Source organism: Diplotaxodon limnothrissa, linkage group LG16 (assembly GCF_057381915.1).
Source record: "Diplotaxodon limnothrissa isolate DT_005_m linkage group LG16, D_limnothrissa_male_GT1.1, whole genome shotgun sequence".
Taxonomy (NCBI): Eukaryota; Metazoa; Chordata; class Actinopteri; order Cichliformes; family Cichlidae; genus Diplotaxodon; species Diplotaxodon limnothrissa.
The window spans coordinates 4,531,916-4,558,922 of record NC_140611.1 but is presented as its reverse complement, the minus strand read 5'-3'; positions in this window follow the sequence as shown (position 1 = coordinate 4,558,922).

Below are 27,007 nucleotides of genomic sequence, written 5' to 3'. Positions count from 1 at the left end.
GAAGACTCGGATACACATGTTTATGGCTTTATCTTATAGAACTCAAGGTCTCCGTGCTGGGAAAACAGGTTTTGCAGCTGTTTGAGCTAAGATTTCCAAGTTATTCACATAATGAAAACTTATACTTTGTTTCGGTCGAGTTCCCCATTCAAATGCATGTAACAGTGAGAAACGCACTGTCTTGGCGAAAGAAAGCGTTTTTGTACAACTTCATAGAAATACTGTAACTTTTGATAGAAGACTCATACAAACATGTTTATGGCCTTATATTATAGAACTCAAGGTCTCCGTGCTGGGAAAACAGGTTTTGCAGCTGTTTGAGCTAAGATTTCCAAGTTATTCACATAATGAAAACTTATACTTTGTTTCGGTCGAGTTCCCCATTCAAATGCATGTAACAGTGAGAAACGCACTGTCTTGGCGAAAGAAAGCGTTTTTGTACAACTTCATATAAATAGCTGTAACTTTTGATAGAAGACTCGGATACACATGTTTATGGCTTTATCTTATAGAACTCAAGGTCTCCGTGCTGGGAAAACAGGTTTTGCAGCTGTTTGAGCTAAGATTTCCAAGTTATTCACATAATGAAAACCTATACTTTGTTTCGGTCGAGTTCCCCATTCAAATGCATGTAACAGTGAGAAACGCACTGTCTTGGCGAAAGAAAGCTATTTTGTACAACTTCATATAAATAGCTGTAACTTTTGATAGAAGACTCGGATACACATGTTTATGGCTTTATCTTATAGAACTCAAGGTCTCCGTGCTGGGAAAACAGGTTTTGCAGCTGTTTGAGCTAAGATTTCCAAGTTATTCACATAATGAAAACCTATACTTTGTTTCGGTCGAGTTCCCCATTCAAAATGCATGTAACAGTGAGAAACGCACTGTCTTGGCGAAAGAAAGCGTTTTTGTACAACTTCATAGAAATAGCTGTAACTTTTGATAGAAGACTCAGACAAACATGTTTATGGCCTTATATTATAGAACTCAAGGTCTCCGTGCTGGGAAAACAGGTTTTGCAGCTGTTTGAGCTAAGATTTCCAAGTTATTCACATAATGAAAACCTATACTTTGTTTCGGTCGAGTTCCCCATTCAAATGCATGTAACAGTGAGAAACGCACTGTCTTGGCGAAAGAAAGCGTTTTTGTACAACTTCATATAAATAGCTGTAACTTTTGATAGAAGACTCGGATACACATGTTTATGGCTTTATCTTATAGAACTCAAGGTCTCCGTGCTGGGAAAACAGGTTTTGCAGCTGTTTGAGCTAAGATTTCCAAGTTATTCACATAATGAAAACCTATACTTTGTTTCGGTCGAGTTCCCCATTCAAATGCATGTAACAGTGAGAAACGCACTGTCTTGGCGAAAGAAAGCGTTTTTGTACAACTTCATATAAATAGCTGTAACTTTTGATAGAAGACTCGGATACACATGTTTATGGCTTTATCTTATAGAACTCAAGGTCTCCGTGCTGGGAAAACAGGTTTTGCAGCTGTTTGAGCTAAGATTTCCAAGTTATTCACATAATGAAAACCTATACTTTGTTTCGGTCGAGTTCCCCATTCAAATGCATGTAACAGTGAGAAACGCACTGTCTTGGCGAAAGAAAGCTATTTTGTACAACTTCATATAAATAGCTGTAACTTTTGATAGAAGACTCGGATACACATGTTTATGGCTTTATCTTATAGAACTCAAGGTCTCCGTGCTGGGAAAACAGGTTTTGCAGCTGTTTGAGCTAAGATTTCCAAGTTATTCACATAATGAAAACTTATACTTTGTTTCGGTCGAGTTCCCCATTCAAATGCATGTAACAGTGAGAAACGCACTGTCTTGGCGAAAGAAAGCTATTTTGTACAACTTCATATAAATAGCTGTAACTTTTGATAGAAGACTCGGATACACATGTTTATGGCTTTATCTTATAGAACTCAAGGTCTCCGTGCTGGGAAAACAGGTTTTGCAGCTGTTTGAGCTAAGATTTCCAAGTTATTTACATAATGAAAACTTATACTTTGTTTCGGTCGAGTTCCCCATTCAAATGCATGTAACAGTGAGAAACGCACTGTCTTGGCGAAAGAAAGCGTTTTTGTACAACTTCATAGAAATAGCTGTAACTTTTGATAGAAGACTCATACAAACATGTTTATGGCCTTATATTATAGAACTCAAGGTCTCCGTGCTGGGAAAACAGGTTTTGCAGCTGTTTGAGCTAAGATTTCCAAGTTATTCACATAATGAAAACTTATACTTTGTTTCGGTCGAGTTCCCCATTCAAATGCATGTAACAGTGAGAAACGCACTGTCTTGGCGAAAGAAAGCGTTTTTGTACAACTTCATATAAATAGCTGTAACTTTTGATAGAAGACTCGGATACACATGTTTATGGCTTTATCTTATAGAACTCAAGGTCTCCGTGCTGGGAAAACAGGTTTTGCAGCTGTTTGAGCTAAGATTTCCAAGTTATTCACATAATGAAAACCTATACTTTGTTTCGGTCGAGTTCCCCATTCAAATGCATGTAACAGTGAGAAACGCACTGTCTTGGTGAAAGAAAGCTATTTTGTACAACTTCATATAAATAGCTGTAACTTTTGATAGAAGACTCGGATACACGTTTATGGCTTTATCTTATAGAACTCAAGGTCTCCGTGCTGGGAAAACAGGTTTTGCAGCTGTTTGAGCTAAGATTTCCAAGTTATTCACATAATGAAAACTTATACTTTGTTTCGGTCGAGTTCCCCATTCAAATGCATGTAACAGTGAGAAACGCACTGTCTTGGCGAAAGAAAGCGTTTTTGTACAACTTCATATAAATAGCTGTAACTTTTGATAGAAGACTCGGATACACATGTTTATGGCTTTATCTTATAGAACTCAAGGTCTCCGTGCTGGGAAAACAGGTTTTGCAGCTGTTTGAGCTAAGATTTCCAAGTTATTCACATAATGAAAACCTATACTTTGTTTCGGTCGAGGTCCCCATTCAAATGCATGTAACAGTGAGAAACGCACTGTCTTGGCGAAAGAAAGCGTTTTTGTACAACTTCATAGAAATAGCTGTAACTTTTGATAGAAGACTCATACAAACATGTTTATGGCCTTATATTATAGAACTCAAGGTCTCCGTGCTGGGAAAACAGGTTTTGCAGCTGTTTGAGCTAAGATTTCCAAGTTATTCACATAATGAAAACTTATACTTTGTTTCGGTCGAGTTCCCCATTCAAATGCATGTAACAGTGAGAAACGCACTGTCTTGGCGAAAGAAAGCTATTTTGTACAACTTCATATAAATAGCTGTAACTTTTGATAGAAGACTCGGATACACATGTTTATGGCTTTATCTTATAGAACTCAAGGTCTCCGTGCTGGGAAAACAGGTTTTGCAGCTGTTTGAGCTAAGATTTCCAAGTTATTCACATAATGAAAACTTATACTTTGTTTCGGTCGAGTTCCCCATTCAAATGCATGTAACAGTGAGAAACGCACTGTCTTGGCGAAAGAAAGCGTTTTTGTACAACTTCATAGAAATAGCTGTAACTTTTGATAGAAGACTCATACAAACATGTTTATGGCCTTATATTATAGAACTCAAGGTCTCCGTGCTGGGAAAACAGGTTTTGCAGCTGTTTGAGCTAAGATTTCCAAGTTATTCACATAATGAAAACCTATACTTTGTTTCGGTCGAGTTCCCCATTCAAATGCATGTAACAGTGAGAAACGCACTGTCTTGGTGAAAGAAAGCTATTTTGTACAACTTCATATAAATAGCTGTAACTTTTGATAGAAGACTCGGATACACATGTTTATGGCTTTATCTTATAGAACTCAAGGTCTCCGTGCTGGGAAAACAGGTTTTGCAGCTGTTTGAGCTAAGATTTCCAAGTTATTCACATAATGAAAACTTATACTTTGTTTCGGTCGAGTTCCCCATTCAAATGCATGTAACAGTGAGAAACGCACTGTCTTGGCGAAAGAAAGCGTTTTTGTACAACTTCATATAAATAGCTGTAACTTTTGATAGAAGACTCGGATACACATGTTTATGGCTTTATCTTATAGAACTCAAGGTCTCCGTGCTGGGAAAACAGGTTTTGCAGCTGTTTGAGCTAAGATTTCCAAGTTATTCACATAATGAAAACCTATACTTTGTTTCGGTCGAGTTCCCCATTCAAATGCATGTAACAGTGAGAAACGCACTGTCTTGGCGAAAGAAAGCTATTTTGTACAACTTCATATAAATAGCTGTAACTTTTGATAGAAGACTCGGATACACATGTTTATGGCTTTATCTTATAGAACTCAAGGTCTCCGTGCTGGGAAAACAGGTTTTGCAGCTGTTTGAGCTAAGATTTCCAAGTTATTCACATAATGAAAACCTATACTTTGTTTCGGTCGAGTTCCCCATTCAAATGCATGTAACAGTGAGAAACGCACTGTCTTGGCGAAAGAAAGCGTTTTTGTACAACTTCATAGAAATAGCTGTAACTTTTGATAGAAGACTCATACAAACATGTTTATGGCCTTATATTATAGAACTCAACGTCTCCGTGCTGGGAAAACAGGTTTTGCAGCTGTTTGAGCTAAGATTTCCAAGTTATTCACATAATGAAAACTTATACTTTGTTTCGGTCGAGTTCCCCATTCAAATGCATGTAACAGTGAGAAACGCACTGTCTTGGCGAAAGAAAGCGTTTTTGTACAACTTCATATAAATAGCTGTAACTTTTGATAGAAGACTCGGATACACATGTTTATGGCTTTATCTTATAGAACTCAAGGTCTCCGTGCTGGGAAAACAGGTTTTGCAGCTGTTTGAGCTAAGATTTCCAAGTTATTCACATAATGAAAACCTATACTTTGTTTCGGTCGAGTTCCCCATTCAAATGCATGTAACAGTGAGAAACGCACTGTCTTGGCGAAAGAAAGCTATTTTGTACAACTTCATATAAATAGCTGTAACTTTTGATAGAAGACTCGGATACACATGTTTATGGCTTTATCTTATAGAACTCAAGGTCTCCGTGCTGGGAAAACAGGTTTTGCAGCTGTTTGAGCTAAGATTTCCAAGTTATTCACATAATGAAAACCTATACTTTGTTTCGGTCGAGTTCCCCATTCAAAATGCATGTAACAGTGAGAAACGCACTGTCTTGGCGAAAGAAAGCGTTTTTGTACAACTTCATAGAAATAGCTGTAACTTTTGATAGAAGACTCAGACAAACATGTTTATGGCCTTATATTATAGAACTCAAGGTCTCCGTGCTGGGAAAACAGGTTTTGCAGCTGTTTGAGCTAAGATTTCCAAGTTATTCACATAATGAAAACTTATACTTTGTTTCGGTCGAGTTCCCCATTCAAATGCATGTAACAGTGAGAAACGCACTGTCTTGGCGAAAGAAAGCGTTTTTGTACAACTTCATATAAATAGCTGTAACTTTTGATAGAAGACTCGGATACACATGTTTATGGCTTTATCTTATAGAACTCAAGGTCTCCGTGCTGGGAAAACAGGTTTTGCAGCTGTTTGAGCTAAGATTTCCAAGTTATTCACATAATGAAAACTTATACTTTGTTTCGGTCGAGTTCCCCATTCAAATGCATGTAACAGTGAGAAACGCACTGTCTTGGCGAAAGAAAGCGTTTTTGTACAACTTCATATAAATAGCTGTAACTTTTGATAGAAGACTCGGATACACATGTTTATGGCTTTATCTTATAGAACTCAAGGTCTCCGTGCTGGGAAAACAGGTTTTGCAGCTGTTTGAGCTAAGATTTCCAAGTTATTCACATAATGAAAACCTATACTTTGTTTCGGTCGAGTTCCCCATTCAAATGCATGTAACAGTGAGAAACGCACTGTCTTGGCGAAAGAAAGCGTTTTTGTACAACTTCATAGAAATAGCTGTAACTTTTGATAGAAGACTCATACAAACATGTTTATGGCCTTATATTATAGAACTCAACGTCTCCGTGCTGGGAAAACAGGTTTTGCAGCTGTTTGAGCTAAGATTTCCAAGTTATTCACATAATGAAAACTTATACTTTGTTTCGGTCGAGTTCCCCATTCAAATGCATGTAACAGTGAGAAACGCACTGTCTTGGCGAAAGAAAGCGTTTTTGTACAACTTCATATAAATAGCTGTAACTTTTGATAGAAGACTCGGATACACATGTTTATGGCTTTATCTTATAGAACTCAAGGTCTCCGTGCTGGGAAAACAGGTTTTGCAGCTGTTTGAGCTAAGATTTCCAAGTTATTCACATAATGAAAACCTATACTTTGTTTCGGTCGAGTTCCCCATTCAAATGCATGTAACAGTGAGAAACGCACTGTCTTGGCGAAAGAAAGCGTTTTTGTACAACTTCATAGAAATAGCTGTAACTTTTGATAGAAGACTCATACAAACATGTTTATGGCCTTATATTATAGAACTCAACGTCTCCGTGCTGGGAAAACAGGTTTTGCAGCTGTTTGAGCTAAGATTTCCAAGTTATTCACATAATGAAAACTTATACTTTGTTTCGGTCGAGTTCCCCATTCAAATGCATGTAACAGTGAGAAACGCACTGTCTTGGCGAAAGAAAGCTATTTTGTACAACTTCATATAAATAGCTGTAACTTTTGATAGAAGACTCGGATACACATGTTTATGGCTTTATCTTATAGAACTCAAGGTCTCCGTGCTGGGAAAACAGGTTTTGCAGCTGTTTGAGCTAAGATTTCCAAGTTATTCACATAATGAAAACCTATACTTTGTTTCGGTCGAGTTCCCTATTCATGTATGTAACAGTGAGAAACGCACTGTCTTGGCGAAAGAAAAGCTATTTGTACAACTTCATATAAATAGCTGTAACTTTTGATAGAAGACTCGGATACACATGTTTATGGCTTTATCTTATAGAACTCAAGGTCTCCGTGCTGGGAAAACAGGTTTTGCAGCTGTTTGAGCTAAGATTTCCAAGTTATTCACATAATGAAAACCTATACTTTGTTTCGGTCGAGTTCCCCATTCAAATGCATGTAACAGTGAGAAACGCACTGTCTTGGCGAAAGAAAGCGTTTTTGTACAACTTCATATAAATAGCTGTAACTTTTGATAGAAGACTCGGATACACATGTTTATGGCTTTATCTTATAGAACTCAAGGTCTCCGTGCTGGGAAAACAGGTTTTGCAGCTGTTTGAGCTAAGATTTCCAAGTTATTCACATAATGAAAACCTATACTTTGTTTCGGTCGAGTTCCCCATTCAAATGCATGTAACAGTGAGAAACGCACTGTCTTGGCGAAAGAAAGCGTTTTTGTACAACTTCATAGAAATAGCTGTAACTTTTGATAGAAGACTCATACAAACATGTTTATGGCCTTATATTATAGAACTCAACGTCTCCGTGCTGGGAAAACAGGTTTTGCAGCTGTTTGAGCTAAGATTTCCAAGTTATTCACATAATGAAAACTTATACTTTGTTTCGGTCGAGTTCCCCATTCAAATGCATGTAACAGTGAGAAACGCACTGTCTTGGCGAAAGAAAGCTATTTTGTACAACTTCATATAAATAGCTGTAACTTTTGATAGAAGACTCGGATACACATGTTTATGGCTTTATCTTATAGAACTCAAGGTCTCCGTGCTGGGAAAACAGGTTTTGCAGCTGTTTGAGCTAAGATTTCCAAGTTATTCACATAATGAAAACTTATACTTTGTTTCGGTCGAGTTCCCCATTCAAATGCATGTAACAGTGAGAAACGCACTGTCTTGGCGAAAGAAAGCGTTTTTGTACAACTTCATAGAAATAGCTGTAACTTTTGATAGAAGACTCATACAAACATGTTTATGGCCTTATATTATAGAACTCAACGTCTCCGTGCTGGGAAAACAGGTTTTGCAGCTGTTTGAGCTAAGATTTCCAAGTTATTCACATAATGAAAACTTATACTTTGTTTCGGTCGAGTTCCCCATTCAAATGCATGTAACAGTGAGAAACGCACTGTCTTGGCGAAAGAAAGCGTTTTTGTACAACTTCATATAAATAGCTGTAACTTTTGATAGAAGACTCGGATACACATGTTTATGGCTTTATCTTATAGAACTCAAGGTCTCCGTGCTGGGAAAACAGGTTTTGCAGCTGTTTGAGCTAAGATTTCCAAGTTATTCACATAATGAAAACCTATACTTTGTTTCGGTCGAGTTCCCCATTCAAATGCATGTAACAGTGAGAAACGCACTGTCTTGGCGAAAGAAAGCTATTTTGTACAACTTCATATAAATAGCTGTAACTTTTGATAGAAGACTCGGATACACATGTTTATGGCTTTATCTTATAGAACTCAAGGTCTCCGTGCTGGGAAAACAGGTTTTGCAGCTGTTTGAGCTAAGATTTCCAAGTTATTCACATAATGAAAACCTATACTTTGTTTCGGTCGAGTTCCCCATTCAAAATGCATGTAACAGTGAGAAACGCACTGTCTTGGCGAAAGAAAGCGTTTTTGTACAACTTCATAGAAATAGCTGTAACTTTTGATAGAAGACTCATACAAACATGTTTATGGCCTTATATTATAGAACTCAAGGTCTCCGTGCTGGGAAAACAGGTTTTGCAGCTGTTTGAGCTAAGATTTCCAAGTTATTCACATAATGAAAACTTATACTTTGTTTCGGTCGAGTTCCCCATTCAAATGCATGTAACAGTGAGAAACGCACTGTCTTGGCGAAAGAAAGCGTTTTTGTACAACTTCATATAAATAGCTGTAACTTTTGATAGAAGACTCGGATACACATGTTTATGGCTTTATCTTATAGAACTCAAGGTCTCCGTGCTGGGAAAACAGGTTTTGCAGCTGTTTGAGCTAAGATTTCCAAGTTATTCACATAATGAAAACCTATACTTTGTTTCGGTCGAGTTCCCCATTCAAATGCATGTAACAGTGAGAAACGCACTGTCTTGGCGAAAGAAAGCTATTTTGTACAACTTCATATAAATAGCTGTAACTTTTGATAGAAGACTCGGATACACATGTTTATGGCTTTATCTTATAGAACTCAAGGTCTCCGTGCTGGGAAAACAGGTTTTGCAGCTGTTTGAGCTAAGATTTCCAAGTTATTCACATAATGAAAACCTATACTTTGTTTCGGTCGAGTTCCCCATTCAAAATGCATGTAACAGTGAGAAACGCACTGTCTTGGCGAAAGAAAGCGTTTTTGTACAACTTCATAGAAATAGCTGTAACTTTTGATAGAAGACTCATACAAACATGTTTATGGCCTTATATTATAGAACTCAAGGTCTCCGTGCTGGGAAAACAGGTTTTGCAGCTGTTTGAGCTAAGATTTCCAAGTTATTCACATAATGAAAACTTATACTTTGTTTCGGTCGAGTTCCCCATTCAAATGCATGTAACAGTGAGAAACGCACTGTCTTGGCGAAAGAAAGCGTTTTTGTACAACTTCATATAAATAGCTGTAACTTTTGATAGAAGACTCGGATACACATGTTTATGGCTTTATCTTATAGAACTCAAGGTCTCCGTGCTGGGAAAACAGGTTTTGCAGCTGTTTGAGCTAAGATTTCCAAGTTATTCACATAATGAAAACTTATACTTTGTTTCGGTCGAGTTCCCCATTCAAATGCATGTAACAGTGAGAAACGCACTGTCTTGGCGAAAGAAAGCGTTTTTGTACAACTTCATATAAATAGCTGTAACTTTTGATAGAAGACTCGGATACACATGTTTATGGCTTTATCTTATAGAACTCAAGGTCTCCGTGCTGGGAAAACAGGTTTTGCAGCTGTTTGAGCTAAGATTTCCAAGTTATTCACATAATGAAAACCTATACTTTGTTTCGGTCGAGTTCCCCATTCAAATGCATGTAACAGTGAGAAACGCACTGTCTTGGCGAAAGAAAGCGTTTTTGTACAACTTCATAGAAATAGCTGTAACTTTTGATAGAAGACTCATACAAACATGTTTATGGCCTTATATTATAGAACTCAACGTCTCCGTGCTGGGAAAACAGGTTTTGCAGCTGTTTGAGCTAAGATTTCCAAGTTATTCACATAATGAAAACTTATACTTTGTTTCGGTCGAGTTCCCCATTCAAATGCATGTAACAGTGAGAAACGCACTGTCTTGGCGAAAGAAAGCGTTTTTGTACAACTTCATATAAATAGCTGTAACTTTTGATAGAAGACTCGGATACACATGTTTATGGCTTTATCTTATAGAACTCAAGGTCTCCGTGCTGGGAAAACAGGTTTTGCAGCTGTTTGAGCTAAGATTTCCAAGTTATTCACATAATGAAAACCTATACTTTGTTTCGGTCGAGTTCCCCATTCAAATGCATGTAACAGTGAGAAACGCACTGTCTTGGCGAAAGAAAGCGTTTTTGTACAACTTCATAGAAATAGCTGTAACTTTTGATAGAAGACTCAGACAAACATGTTTATGGCCTTATATTATAGAACTCAAGGTCTCCGTGCTGGGAAAACAGGTTTTGCAGCTGTTTGAGCTAAGATTTCCAAGTTATTCACATAATGAAAACTTATACTTTGTTTCGGTCGAGTTCCCCATTCAAATGCATGTAACAGTGAGAAACGCACTGTCTTGGCGAAAGAAAGCGTTTTTGTACAACTTCATAGAAATAGCTGTAACTTTTGATAGAAGACTCATACAAACATGTTTATGGCTTTATCTTATAGAACTCAAGGTCTCCGTGCTGGGAAAACAGGTTTTGCAGCTGTTTGAGCTAAGATTTCCAAGTTATTCACATAATGAAAACTTATACTTTGTTTCGGTCGAGTTCCCCATTCAAATGCATGTAACAGTGAGAAACGCACTGTCTTGGCGAAAGAAAGCGTTTTTGTACAACTTCATAGAAATAGCTGTAACTTTTGATAGAAGACTCATACAAACATGTTTATGGCCTTATATTATAGAACTCAACGTCTCCGTGCTGGGAAAACAGGTTTTGCAGCTGTTTGAGCTAAGATTTCCAAGTTATTCACATAATGAAAACTTATACTTTGTTTCGGTCGAGTTCCCCATTCAAATGCATGTAACAGTGAGAAACGCACTGTCTTGGCGAAAGAAAGCGTTTTTGTACAACTTCATATAAATAGCTGTAACTTTTGATAGAAGACTCGGATACACATGTTTATGGCTTTATCTTATAGAACTCAAGGTCTCCGTGCTGGGAAAACAGGTTTTGCAGCTGTTTGAGCTAAGATTTCCAAGTTATTCACATAATGAAAACCTATACTTTGTTTCGGTCGAGTTCCCCATTCAAATGCATGTAACAGTGAGAAACGCACTGTCTTGGCGAAAGAAAGCTATTTTGTACAACTTCATATAAATAGCTGTAACTTTTGATAGAAGACTCGGATACACATGTTTATGGCTTTATCTTATAGAACTCAAGGTCTCCGTGCTGGGAAAACAGGTTTTGCAGCTGTTTGAGCTAAGATTTCCAAGTTATTCACATAATGAAAACCTATACTTTGTTTCGGTCGAGTTCCCCATTCAAAATGCATGTAACAGTGAGAAACGCACTGTCTTGGCGAAAGAAAGCGTTTTTGTACAACTTCATAGAAATAGCTGTAACTTTTGATAGAAGACTCAGACAAACATGTTTATGGCCTTATATTATAGAACTCAAGGTCTCCGTGCTGGGAAAACAGGTTTTGCAGCTGTTTGAGCTAAGATTTCCAAGTTATTCACATAATGAAAACTTATACTTTGTTTCGGTCGAGTTCCCCATTCAAATGCATGTAACAGTGAGAAACGCACTGTCTTGGCGAAAGAAAGCGTTTTTGTACAACTTCATATAAATAGCTGTAACTTTTGATAGAAGACTCGGATACACATGTTTATGGCTTTATCTTATAGAACTCAAGGTCTCCGTGCTGGGAAAACAGGTTTTGCAGCTGTTTGAGCTAAGATTTCCAAGTTATTCACATAATGAAAACTTATACTTTGTTTCGGTCGAGTTCCCCATTCAAATGCATGTAACAGTGAGAAACGCACTGTCTTGGCGAAAGAAAGCGTTTTTGTACAACTTCATATAAATAGCTGTAACTTTTGATAGAAGACTCGGATACACATGTTTATGGCTTTATCTTATAGAACTCAAGGTCTCCGTGCTGGGAAAACAGGTTTTGCAGCTGTTTGAGCTAAGATTTCCAAGTTATTCACATAATGAAAACTTATACTTTGTTTCGGTCGAGTTCCCCATTCAAATGCATGTAACAGTGAGAAACGCACTGTCTTGGCGAAAGAAAGCGTTTTTGTACAACTTCATATAAATAGCTGTAACTTTTGATAGAAGACTCGGATACACATGTTTATGGCTTTATCTTATAGAACTCAAGGTCTCCGTGCTGGGAAAACAGGTTTTGCAGCTGTTTGAGCTAAGATTTCCAAGTTATTCACATAATGAAAACCTATACTTTGTTTCGGTCGAGTTCCCCATTCAAATGCATGTAACAGTGAGAAACGCACTGTCTTGGCGAAAGAAAGCGTTTTTGTACAACTTCATAGAAATAGCTGTAACTTTTGATAGAAGACTCATACAAACATGTTTATGGCCTTATATTATAGAACTCAACGTCTCCGTGCTGGGAAAACAGGTTTTGCAGCTGTTTGAGCTAAGATTTCCAAGTTATTCACATAATGAAAACTTATACTTTGTTTCGGTCGAGTTCCCCATTCAAATGCATGTAACAGTGAGAAACGCACTGTCTTGGCGAAAGAAAGCGTTTTTGTACAACTTCATATAAATAGCTGTAACTTTTGATAGAAGACTCGGATACACATGTTTATGGCTTTATCTTATAGAACTCAAGGTCTCCGTGCTGGGAAAACAGGTTTTGCAGCTGTTTGAGCTAAGATTTCCAAGTTATTCACATAATGAAAACCTATACTTTGTTTCGGTCGAGTTCCCCATTCAAATGCATGTAACAGTGAGAAACGCACTGTCTTGGCGAAAGAAAGCGTTTTTGTACAACTTCATATAAATAGCTGTAACTTTTGATAGAAGACTCATACAAACATGTTTATGGCCTTATATTATAGAACTCAACGTCTCCGTGCTGGGAAAACAGGTTTTGCAGCTGTTTGAGCTAAGATTTCCAAGTTATTCACATAATGAAAACTTATACTTTGTTTCGGTCGAGTTCCCCATTCAAATGCATGTAACAGTGAGAAACGCACTGTCTTGGCGAAAGAAAGCTATTTTGTACAACTTCATATAAATAGCTGTAACTTTTGATAGAAGACTCGGATACACATGTTTATGGCTTTATCTTATAGAACTCAAGGTCTCCGTGCTGGGAAAACAGGTTTTGCAGCTGTTTGAGCTAAGATTTCCAAGTTATTCACATAATGAAAACCTATACTTTGTTTCGGTCGAGTTCCCTATTCATGTATGTAACAGTGAGAAACGCACTGTCTTGGCGAAAGAAAAGCTATTTGTACAACTTCATATAAATAGCTGTAACTTTTGATAGAAGACTCGGATACACATGTTTATGGCTTTATCTTATAGAACTCAAGGTCTCCGTGCTGGGAAAACAGGTTTTGCAGCTGTTTGAGCTAAGATTTCCAAGTTATTCACATAATGAAAACCTATACTTTGTTTCGGTCGAGTTCCCCATTCAAATGCATGTAACAGTGAGAAACGCACTGTCTTGGCGAAAGAAAGCGTTTTTGTACAACTTCATATAAATAGCTGTAACTTTTGATAGAAGACTCGGATACACATGTTTATGGCTTTATCTTATAGAACTCAAGGTCTCCGTGCTGGGAAAACAGGTTTTGCAGCTGTTTGAGCTAAGATTTCCAAGTTATTCACATAATGAAAACCTATACTTTGTTTCGGTCGAGTTCCCCATTCAAATGCATGTAACAGTGAGAAACGCACTGTCTTGGCGAAAGAAAGCGTTTTTGTACAACTTCATAGAAATAGCTGTAACTTTTGATAGAAGACTCATACAAACATGTTTATGGCCTTATATTATAGAACTCAACGTCTCCGTGCTGGGAAAACAGGTTTTGCAGCTGTTTGAGCTAAGATTTCCAAGTTATTCACATAATGAAAACTTATACTTTGTTTCGGTCGAGTTCCCCATTCAAATGCATGTAACAGTGAGAAACGCACTGTCTTGGCGAAAGAAAGCTATTTTGTACAACTTCATATAAATAGCTGTAACTTTTGATAGAAGACTCGGATACACATGTTTATGGCTTTATCTTATAGAACTCAAGGTCTCCGTGCTGGGAAAACAGGTTTTGCAGCTGTTTGAGCTAAGATTTCCAAGTTATTCACATAATGAAAACTTATACTTTGTTTCGGTCGAGTTCCCCATTCAAATGCATGTAACAGTGAGAAACGCACTGTCTTGGCGAAAGAAAGCGTTTTTGTACAACTTCATAGAAATAGCTGTAACTTTTGATAGAAGACTCATACAAACATGTTTATGGCCTTATATTATAGAACTCAACGTCTCCGTGCTGGGAAAACAGGTTTTGCAGCTGTTTGAGCTAAGATTTCCAAGTTATTCACATAATGAAAACTTATACTTTGTTTCGGTCGAGTTCCCCATTCAAATGCATGTAACAGTGAGAAACGCACTGTCTTGGCGAAAGAAAGCGTTTTTGTACAACTTCATATAAATAGCTGTAACTTTTGATAGAAGACTCGGATACACATGTTTATGGCTTTATCTTATAGAACTCAAGGTCTCCGTGCTGGGAAAACAGGTTTTGCAGCTGTTTGAGCTAAGATTTCCAAGTTATTCACATAATGAAAACCTATACTTTGTTTCGGTCGAGTTCCCCATTCAAATGCATGTAACAGTGAGAAACGCACTGTCTTGGCGAAAGAAAGCTATTTTGTACAACTTCATATAAATAGCTGTAACTTTTGATAGAAGACTCGGATACACATGTTTATGGCTTTATCTTATAGAACTCAAGGTCTCCGTGCTGGGAAAACAGGTTTTGCAGCTGTTTGAGCTAAGATTTCCAAGTTATTCACATAATGAAAACCTATACTTTGTTTCGGTCGAGTTCCCCATTCAAAATGCATGTAACAGTGAGAAACGCACTGTCTTGGCGAAAGAAAGCGTTTTTGTACAACTTCATAGAAATAGCTGTAACTTTTGATAGAAGACTCATACAAACATGTTTATGGCCTTATATTATAGAACTCAAGGTCTCCGTGCTGGGAAAACAGGTTTTGCAGCTGTTTGAGCTAAGATTTCCAAGTTATTCACATAATGAAAACTTATACTTTGTTTCGGTCGAGTTCCCCATTCAAATGCATGTAACAGTGAGAAACGCACTGTCTTGGCGAAAGAAAGCGTTTTTGTACAACTTCATATAAATAGCTGTAACTTTTGATAGAAGACTCGGATACACATGTTTATGGCTTTATCTTATAGAACTCAAGGTCTCCGTGCTGGGAAAACAGGTTTTGCAGCTGTTTGAGCTAAGATTTCCAAGTTATTCACATAATGAAAACTTATACTTTGTTTCGGTCGAGTTCCCCATTCAAATGCATGTAACAGTGAGAAACGCACTGTCTTGGCGAAAGAAAGCGTTTTTGTACAACTTCATATAAATAGCTGTAACTTTTGATAGAAGACTCGGATACACATGTTTATGGCTTTATCTTATAGAACTCAAGGTCTCCGTGCTGGGAAAACAGGTTTTGCAGCTGTTTGAGCTAAGATTTCCAAGTTATTCACATAATGAAAACCTATACTTTGTTTCGGTCGAGTTCCCCATTCAAATGCATGTAACAGTGAGAAACGCACTGTCTTGGCGAAAGAAAGCGTTTTTGTACAACTTCATAGAAATAGCTGTAACTTTTGATAGAAGACTCATACAAACATGTTTATGGCCTTATATTATAGAACTCAACGTCTCCGTGCTGGGAAAACAGGTTTTGCAGCTGTTTGAGCTAAGATTTCCAAGTTATTCACATAATGAAAACTTATACTTTGTTTCGGTCGAGTTCCCCATTCAAATGCATGTAACAGTGAGAAACGCACTGTCTTGGCGAAAGAAAGCGTTTTTGTACAACTTCATATAAATAGCTGTAACTTTTGATAGAAGACTCGGATACACATGTTTATGGCTTTATCTTATAGAACTCAAGGTCTCCGTGCTGGGAAAACAGGTTTTGCAGCTGTTTGAGCTAAGATTTCCAAGTTATTCACATAATGAAAACCTATACTTTGTTTCGGTCGAGTTCCCCATTCAAATGCATGTAACAGTGAGAAACGCACTGTCTTGGCGAAAGAAAGCGTTTTTGTACAACTTCATAGAAATAGCTGTAACTTTTGATAGAAGACTCAGACAAACATGTTTATGGCCTTATATTATAGAACTCAAGGTCTCCGTGCTGGGAAAACAGGTTTTGCAGCTGTTTGAGCTAAGATTTCCAAGTTATTCACATAATGAAAACTTATACTTTGTTTCGGTCGAGTTCCCCATTCAAATGCATGTAACAGTGAGAAACGCACTGTCTTGGCGAAAGAAAGCGTTTTTGTACAACTTCATAGAAATAGCTGTAACTTTTGATAGAAGACTCATACAAACATGTTTATGGCTTTATCTTATAGAACTCAAGGTCTCCGTGCTGGGAAAACAGGTTTTGCAGCTGTTTGAGCTAAGATTTCCAAGTTATTCACATAATGAAAACTTATACTTTGTTTCGGTCGAGTTCCCCATTCAAATGCATGTAACAGTGAGAAACGCACTGTCTTGGCGAAAGAAAGCGTTTTTGTACAACTTCATAGAAATAGCTGTAACTTTTGATAGAAGACTCATACAAACATGTTTATGGCCTTATATTATAGAACTCAACGTCTCCGTGCTGGGAAAACAGGTTTTGCAGCTGTTTGAGCTAAGATTTCCAAGTTATTCACATAATGAAAACTTATACTTTGTTTCGGTCGAGTTCCCCATTCAAATGCATGTAACAGTGAGAAACGCACTGTCTTGGCGAAAGAAAGCGTTTTTGTACAACTTCATATAAATAGCTGTAACTTTTGATAGAAGACTCGGATACACATGTTTATGGCTTTATCTTATAGAACTCAAGGTCTCCGTGCTGGGAAAACAGGTTTTGCAGCTGTTTGAGCTAAGATTTCCAAGTTATTCACATAATGAAAACCTATACTTTGTTTCGGTCGAGTTCCCCATTCAAATGCATGTAACAGTGAGAAACGCACTGTCTTGGCGAAAGAAAGCTATTTTGTACAACTTCATATAAATAGCTGTAACTTTTGATAGAAGACTCGGATACACATGTTTATGGCTTTATCTTATAGAACTCAAGGTCTCCGTGCTGGGAAAACAGGTTTTGCAGCTGTTTGAGCTAAGATTTCCAAGTTATTCACATAATGAAAACTTATACTTTGTTTCGGTCGAGTTCCCCATTCAAATGCATGTAACAGTGAGAAACGCACTGTCTTGGCGAAAGAAAGCGTTTTTGTACAACTTCATATAAATAGCTGTAACTTTTGATAGAAGACTCGGATACACATGTTTATGGCTTTATCTTATAGAACTCAAGGTCTCCGTGCTGGGAAAACAGGTTTTGCAGCTGTTTGAGCTAAGATTTCCAAGTTATTCACATAATGAAAACTTATACTTTGTTTCGGTCGAGTTCCCCATTCAAATGCATGTAACAGTGAGAAACGCACTGTCTTGGCGAAAGAAAGCGTTTTTGTACAACTTCATATAAATAGCTGTAACTTTTGATAGAAGACTCGGATACACATGTTTATGGCTTTATCTTATAGAACTCAAGGTCTCCGTGCTGGGAAAACAGGTTTTGCAGCTGTTTGAGCTAAGATTTCCAAGTTATTCACATAATGAAAACCTATACTTTGTTTCGGTCGAGTTCCCCATTCAAAATGCATGTAACAGTGAGAAACGCACTGTCTTGGCGAAAGAAAGCTTTTTTGTACAACTTCATAGAAATAGCTGTAACTTTTGATAGAAGACTCGGATACACATGTTTATGGCTTTATCTTATAGAACTCAAGGTCTCCGTGCTGGGAAAACAGGTTTTGCAGCTGTTTGAGCTAAGATTTCCAAGTTATTCACATAATGAAAACCTATACTTTGTTTCGGTCGAGTTCCCCATTCAAATGCATGTAACAGTGAGAAACGCACTGTCTTGGCGAAAGAAAGCTATTTTGTACAACTTCATATAAATAGCTGTAACTTTTGATAGAAGACTCGGATACACATGTTTATGGCTTTATCTTATAGAACTCAAGGTCTCCGTGCTGGGAAAACAGGTTTTGCAGCTGTTTGAGCTAAGATTTCCAAGTTATTCACATAATGAAAACCTATACTTTGTTTCGGTCGAGTTCCCCATTCAAATGCATGTAACAGTGAGAAACGCACTGTCTTGGCGAAAGAAAGCTATTTTGTACAACTTCATATAAATAGCTGTAACTTTTGATAGAAGACTCGGATACACATGTTTATGGCTTTATCTTATAGAACTCAAGGTCTCCGTGCTGGGAAAACAGGTTTTGCAGCTGTTTGAGCTAAGATTTCCAAGTTATTCACATAATGAAAACTTATACTTTTTTTCCGTCGAGTTCCCCATTCAAATGCATGTAACAGTGAGAAACGCACTGTCTTGGCGAAAGAAAGCGTTTTTGTACAACTTCATAGAAATAGCTGTAACTTTTGATAGAAGACTCATACAAACATGTTTATGGCCTTATATTATAGAACTCAAGGTCTCCGTGCTGGGAAAACAGGTTTTGCAGCTGTTTGAGCTAAGATTTCCAAGTTATTCACATAATGAAAACTTATACTTTGTTTCGGTCGAGTTCCCCATTCAAATGCATGTAACAGTGAGAAACGCACTGTCTTGGCGAAAGAAAGCGTTTTTGTACAACTTCATATAAATAGCTGTAACTTTTGATAGAAGACTCGGATACACATGTTTATGGCTTTATCTTATAGAACTCAAGGTCTCCGTGCTGGGAAAACAGGTTTTGCAGCTGTTTGAGCTAAGATTTCCAAGTTATTCACATAATGAAAACCTATACTTTGTTTCGGTCGAGTTCCCCATTCAAATGCATGTAACAGTGAGAAACGCACTGTCTTGGCGAAAGAAAGCGTTTTTGTACAACTTCATATAAATAGCTGTAACTTTTGATAGAAGACTCGGATACACATGTTTATGGCTTTATCTTATAGAACTCAAGGTCTCCGTGCTGGGAAAACAGGTTTTGCAGCTGTTTGAGCTAAGATTTCCAAGTTATTCACATAATGAAAACCTATACTTTGTTTCGGTCGAGTTCCCCATTCAAATGCATGTAACAGTGAGAAACGCACTGTCTTGGCGAAAGAAACCGTTTTTGTACAACTTCATAGAAATAGCTGTAACTTTTGATAGAAGACTCATACAAACATGTTTATGGCCTTATATTATAGAACTCAACGTCTCCGTGCTGGGAAAACAGGTTTTGCAGCTGTTTGAGCTAAGATTTCCAAGTTATTCACATAATGAAAACTTATACTTTGTTTCGGTCGAGTTCCCCATTCAAATGCATGTAACAGTGAGAAACGCACTGTCTTGGCGAAAGAAAGCGTTTTTGTACAACTTCATATAAATAGCTGTAACTTTTGATAGAAGACTCGGATACACATGTTTATGGCTTTATCTTATAGAACTCAAGGTCTCCGTGCTGGGAAAACAGGTTTTGCAGCTGTTTGAGCTAAGATTTCCAAGTTATTCACATAATGAAAACCTATACTTTGTTTCGGTCGAGTTCCCCATTCAAATGCATGTAACAGTGAGAAACGCACTGTCTTGGCGAAAGAAAGCGTTTTTGTACAACTTCATATAAATAGCTGTAACTTTTGATAGAAGACTCATACAAACATGTTTATGGCCTTATATTATAGAACTCAACGTCTCCGTGCTGGGAAAACAGGTTTTGCAGCTGTTTGAGCTAAGATTTCCAAGTTATTCACATAATGAAAACTTATACTTTGTTTCGGTCGAGTTCCCCATTCAAATGCATGTAACAGTGAGAAACGCACTGTCTTGGCGAAAGAAAGCGTTTTTGTACAACTTCATATAAATAGCTGTAACTTTTGATAGAAGACTCGGATACACATGTTTATGGCTTTATCTTATAGAACTCAAGGTTCCCGTGCTGGGAAAACAGGTTTTGCAGCTGTTTGAGCTAAGATTTCCAAGTTATTCACATAATGAAAACCTATACTTTGTTTCGGTCGAGTTCCCCATTCAAATGCATGTAACAGTGAGAAACGCACTGTCTTGGCGAAAGAAAGCTATTTTGTACAACTTCATATAAATAGCTGTAACTTTTGATAGAAGACTCGGATACACATGTTTATGGCTTTATCTTATAGAACTCAAGGTCTCCGTGCTGGGAAAACAGGTTTTGCAGCTGTTTGAGCTAAGATTTCCAAGTTATTCACATAATGAAAACCTATACTTTGTTTCGGTCGAGTTCCCCATTCAAATGCATGTAACAGTGAGAAACGCACTGTCTTGGCGAAAGAAAGCTATTTTGTACAACTTCATATAAATAGCTGTAACTTTTGATAGAAGACTCGGATACACATGTTTATGGCTTTATATTATAGAACTCAAGGTCTCCGTGCTGGGAAAACAGGTTTTGCAGCTGTTTGAGCTAAGATTTCCAAGTTATTCACATAATGAAAACTTATACTTTGTTTCGGTCGAGTTCCCCATTCAAATGCATGTAACAGTGAGAAACGCACTGTCTTGGCGAAAGAAAGCGTTTTTGTACAACTTCATATAAATAGCTGTAACTTTTGATAGAAGACTCGGATACACATGTTTATGGCTTTATCTTATAGAACTCAAGGTCTCCGTGCTGGGAAAACAGGTTTTGCAGCTGTTTGAGCTAAGATTTCCAAGTTATTCACATAATGAAAACTTATACTTTGTTTCGGTCGAGTTCCCCATTCAAATGCATGTAACAGTGAGAAACGCACTGTCTTGGCGAAAGAAAGCGTTTTTGTACAACTTCATAGAAATAGCTGTAACTTTTGATAGAAGACTCATACAAACATGTTTATGGCCTTATATTATAGAACTCAAGGTCTCCGTGCTGGGAAAACAGGTTTTGCAGCTGTTTGAGCTAAGATTTCCAAGTTATTCACATAATGAAAACTTATACTTTGTTTCGGTCGAGTTCCCCATTCAAATGCATGTAACAGTGAGAAACGCACTGTCTTGGCGAAAGAAAGCGTTTTTGTACAACTTCATAGAAATAGCTGTAACTTTTGATAGAAGACTCATACAAACATGTTTATGGCCTTATATTATAGAACTCAAGGTCTCCGTGCTGGGAAAACAGGTTTTGCAGCTGTTTGAGCTAAGATTTCCAAGTTATTCACATAATGAAAACTTATACTTTGTTTCGGTCGAGTTCCCCATTCAAATGCATGTAACAGTGAGAAACGCACTGTCTTGGCGAAAGAAAGCGTTTTTGTACAACTTCATATAAATAGCTGTAACTTTTGATAGAAGACTCGGATACACATGTTTATGGCTTTATCTTATAGAACTCAAGGTCTCCGTGCTGGGAAAACAGGTTTTGCAGCTGTTTGAGCTAAGATTTCCAAGTTATTCACATAATGAAAACCTATACTTTGTTTCGGTCGAGTTCCCCATTCAAATGCATGTAACAGTGAGAAACGCACTGTCTTGGCGAAAGAAAGCGTTTTTGTACAACTTCATATAAATAGCTGTAACTTTTGATAGAAGACTCGGATACACATGTTTATGGCCTTATATTATAGAACTCAAGGTCTCCGTGCTGGGAAAACAGGTTTTGCAGCTGTTTGAGCTAAGATTTCCAAGTTATTCACATAATGAAAACTTATACTTTGTTTCGGTCGAGTTCCCCATTCAAATGCATGTAACAGTGAGAAACGCACTGTCTTGGCGAAAGAAAGCGTTTTTGTACAACTTCATATAAATAGCTGTAACTTTTGATAGAAGACTCGGATACACATGTTTATGGCTTTATCTTATAGAACTCAAGGTCTCCGTGCTGGGAAAACAGGTTTTGCAGCTGTTTGAGCTAAGATTTCCAAGTTATTCACATAATGAAAACTTATACTTTGTTTCGGTCGAGTTCCCCATTCAAATGCATGTAACAGTGAGAAACGCACTGTCTTGGCGAAAGAAAGCGTTTTTGTACAACTTCATATAAATAGCTGTAACTTTTGATAGAAGACTCGGATACACATGTTTATGGCTTTATCTTATAGAACTCAAGGTCTCCGTGCTGGGAAAACAGGTTTTGCAGCTGTTTGAGCTAAGATTTCCAAGTTATTCACATAATGAAAACCTATACTTTGTTTCGGTCGAGTTCCCCATTCAAATGCATGTAACAGTGAGAAACGCACTGTCTTGGCGAAAGAAAGCGTTTTTGTACAACTTCATAGAAATAGCTGTAACTTTTGATAGAAGACTCATACAAACATGTTTATGGCCTTATATTATAGAACTCAACGTCTCCGTGCTGGGAAAACAGGTTTTGCAGCTGTTTGAGCTAAGATTTCCAAGTTATTCACATAATGAAAACTTATACTTTGTTTCGGTCGAGTTCCCCATTCAAATGCATGTAACAGTGAGAAACGCACTGTCTTGGCGAAAGAAAGCGTTTTTGTACAACTTCATATAAATAGCTGTAACTTTTGATAGAAGACTCGGATACACATGTTTATGGCTTTATCTTATAGAACTCAAGGTCTCCGTGCTGGGAAAACAGGTTTTGCAGCTGTTTGAGCTAAGATTTCCAAGTTATTCACATAATGAAAACCTATACTTTGTTTCGGTCGAGTTCCCCATTCAAATGCATGTAACAGTGAGAAACGCACTGTCTTGGCGAAAGAAAGCGTTTTTGTACAACTTCATAGAAATAGCTGTAACTTTTGATAGAAGACTCAGACAAACATGTTTATGGCCTTATATTATAGAACTCAAGGTCTCCGTGCTGGGAAAACAGGTTTTGCAGCTGTTTGAGCTAAGATTTCCAAGTTATTCACATAATGAAAACTTATACTTTGTTTCGGTCGAGTTCCCCATTCAAATGCATGTAACAGTGAGAAACGCACTGTCTTGGCGAAAGAAAGCGTTTTTGTACAACTTCATAGAAATAGCTGTAACTTTTGATAGAAGACTCATACAAACATGTTTATGGCTTTATCTTATAGAACTCAAGGTCTCCGTGCTGGGAAAACAGGTTTTGCAGCTGTTTGAGCTAAGATTTCCAAGTTATTCACATAATGAAAACTTATACTTTGTTTCGGTCGAGTTCCCCATTCAAATGCATGTAACAGTGAGAAACGCACTGTCTTGGCGAAAGAAAGCGTTTTTGTACAACTTCATAGAAATAGCTGTAACTTTTGATAGAAGACTCATACAAACATGTTTATGGCCTTATATTATAGAACTCAACGTCTCCGTGCTGGGAAAACAGGTTTTGCAGCTGTTTGAGCTAAGATTTCCAAGTTATTCACATAATGAAAACTTATACTTTGTTTCGGTCGAGTTCCCCATTCAAATGCATGTAACAGTGAGAAACGCACTGTCTTGGCGAAAGAAAGCGTTTTTGTACAACTTCATATAAATAGCTGTAACTTTTGATAGAAGACTCGGATACACATGTTTATGGCTTTATCTTATAGAACTCAAGGTCTCCGTGCTGGGAAAACAGGTTTTGCAGCTGTTTGAGCTAAGATTTCCAAGTTATTCACATAATGAAAACCTATACTTTGTTTCGGTCGAGTTCCCCATTCAAATGCATGTAACAGTGAGAAACGCACTGTCTTGGCGAAAGAAAGCTATTTTGTACAACTTCATATAAATAGCTGTAACTTTTGATAGAAGACTCGGATACACATGTTTATGGCTTTATCTTATAGAACTCAAGGTCTCCGTGCTGGGAAAACAGGTTTTGCAGCTGTTTGAGCTAAGATTTCCAAGTTATTCACATAATGAAAACCTATACTTTGTTTCGGTCGAGTTCCCCATTCAAAATGCATGTAACAGTGAGAAACGCACTGTCTTGGCGAAAGAAAGCGTTTTTGTACAACTTCATAGAAATAGCTGTAACTTTTGATAGAAGACTCAGACAAACATGTTTATGGCCTTATATTATAGAACTCAAGGTCTCCGTGCTGGGAAAACAGGTTTTGCAGCTGTTTGAGCTAAGATTTCCAAGTTATTCACATAATGAAAACTTATACTTTGTTTCGGTCGAGTTCCCCATTCAAATGCATGTAACAGTGAGAAACGCACTGTCTTGGCGAAAGAAAGCGTTTTTGTACAACTTCATATAAATAGCTGTAACTTTTGATAGAAGACTCGGATACACATGTTTATGGCTTTATCTTATAGAACTCAAGGTCTCCGTGCTGGGAAAACAGGTTTTGCAGCTGTTTGAGCTAAGATTTCCAAGTTATTCACATAATGAAAACTTATACTTTGTTTCGGTCGAGTTCCCCATTCAAATGCATGTAACAGTGAGAAACGCACTGTCTTGGCGAAAGAAAGCGTTTTTGTACAACTTCATATAAATAGCTGTAACTTTTGATAGAAGACTCGGATACACATGTTTATGGCTTTATCTTATAGAACTCAAGGTCTCCGTGCTGGGAAAACAGGTTTTGCAGCTGTTTGAGCTAAGATTTCCAAGTTATTCACATAATGAAAACTTATACTTTGTTTCGGTCGAGTTCCCCATTCAAATGCATGTAACAGTGAGAAACGCACTGTCTTGGCGAAAGAAAGCGTTTTTGTACAACTTCATATAAATAGCTGTAACTTTTGATAGAAGACTCGGATACACATGTTTATGGCTTTATCTTATAGAACTCAAGGTCTCCGTGCTGGGAAAACAGGTTTTGCAGCTGTTTGAGCTAAGATTTCCAAGTTATTCACATAATGAAAACCTATACTTTGTTTCGGTCGAGTTCCCCATTCAAATGCATGTAACAGTGAGAAACGCACTGTCTTGGCGAAAGAAAGCGTTTTTGTACAACTTCATAGAAATAGCTGTAACTTTTGATAGAAGACTCATACAAACATGTTTATGGCCTTATATTATAGAACTCAACGTCTCCGTGCTGGGAAAACAGGTTTTGCAGCTGTTTGAGCTAAGATTTCCAAGTTATTCACATAATGAAAACTTATACTTTGTTTCGGTCGAGTTCCCCATTCAAATGCATGTAACAGTGAGAAACGCACTGTCTTGGCGAAAGAAAGCGTTTTTGTACAACTTCATATAAATAGCTGTAACTTTTGATAGAAGACTCGGATACACATGTTTATGGCTTTATCTTATAGAACTCAAGGTCTCCGTGCTGGGAAAACAGGTTTTGCAGCTGTTTGAGCTAAGATTTCCAAGTTATTCACATAATGAAAACCTATACTTTGTTTCGGTCGAGTTCCCCATTCAAATGCATGTAACAGTGAGAAACGCACTGTCTTGGCGAAAGAAAGCGTTTTTGTACAACTTCATAGAAATAGCTGTAACTTTTGATAGAAGACTCATACAAACATGTTTATGGCCTTATATTATAGAACTCAACGTCTCCGTGCTGGGAAAACAGGTTTTGCAGCTGTTTGAGCTAAGATTTCCAAGTTATTCACATAATGAAAACTTATACTTTGTTTCGGTCGAGTTCCCCATTCAAATGCATGTAACAGTGAGAAACGCACTGTCTTGGCGAAAGAAAGCTATTTTGTACAACTTCATATAAATAGCTGTAACTTTTGATAGAAGACTCGGATACACATGTTTATGGCTTTATCTTATAGAACTCAAGGTCTCCGTGCTGGGAAAACAGGTTTTGCAGCTGTTTGAGCTAAGATTTCCAAGTTATTCACATAATGAAAACCTATACTTTGTTTCGGTCGAGTTCCCTATTCATGTATGTAACAGTGAGAAACGCACTGTCTTGGCGAAAGAAAAGCTATTTGTACAACTTCATATAAATAGCTGTAACTTTTGATAGAAGACTCGGATACACATGTTTATGGCTTTATCTTATAGAACTCAAGGTCTCCGTGCTGGGAAAACAGGTTTTGCAGCTGTTTGAGCTAAGATTTCCAAGTTATTCACATAATGAAAACCTATACTTTGTTTCGGTCGAGTTCCCCATTCAAATGCATGTAACAGTGAGAAACGCACTGTCTTGGCGAAAGAAAGCGTTTTTGTACAACTTCATATAAATAGCTGTAACTTTTGATAGAAGACTCGGATACACATGTTTATGGCTTTATCTTATAGAACTCAAGGTCTCCGTGCTGGGAAAACAGGTTTTGCAGCTGTTTGAGCTAAGATTTCCAAGTTATTCACATAATGAAAACCTATACTTTGTTTCGGTCGAGTTCCCCATTCAAATGCATGTAACAGTGAGAAACGCACTGTCTTGGCGAAAGAAAGCGTTTTTGTACAACTTCATAGAAATAGCTGTAACTTTTGATAGAAGACTCATACAAACATGTTTATGGCCTTATATTATAGAACTCAACGTCTCCGTGCTGGGAAAACAGGTTTTGCAGCTGTTTGAGCTAAGATTTCCAAGTTATTCACATAATGAAAACTTATACTTTGTTTCGGTCGAGTTCCCCATTCAAATGCATGTAACAGTGAGAAACGCACTGTCTTGGCGAAAGAAAGCTATTTTGTACAACTTCATATAAATAGCTGTAACTTTTGATAGAAGACTCGGATACACATGTTTATGGCTTTATCTTATAGAACTCAAGGTCTCCGTGCTGGGAAAACAGGTTTTGCAGCTGTTTGAGCTAAGATTTCCAAGTTATTCACATAATGAAAACTTATACTTTGTTTCGGTCGAGTTCCCCATTCAAATGCATGTAACAGTGAGAAACGCACTGTCTTGGCGAAAGAAAGCGTTTTTGTACAACTTCATAGAAATAGCTGTA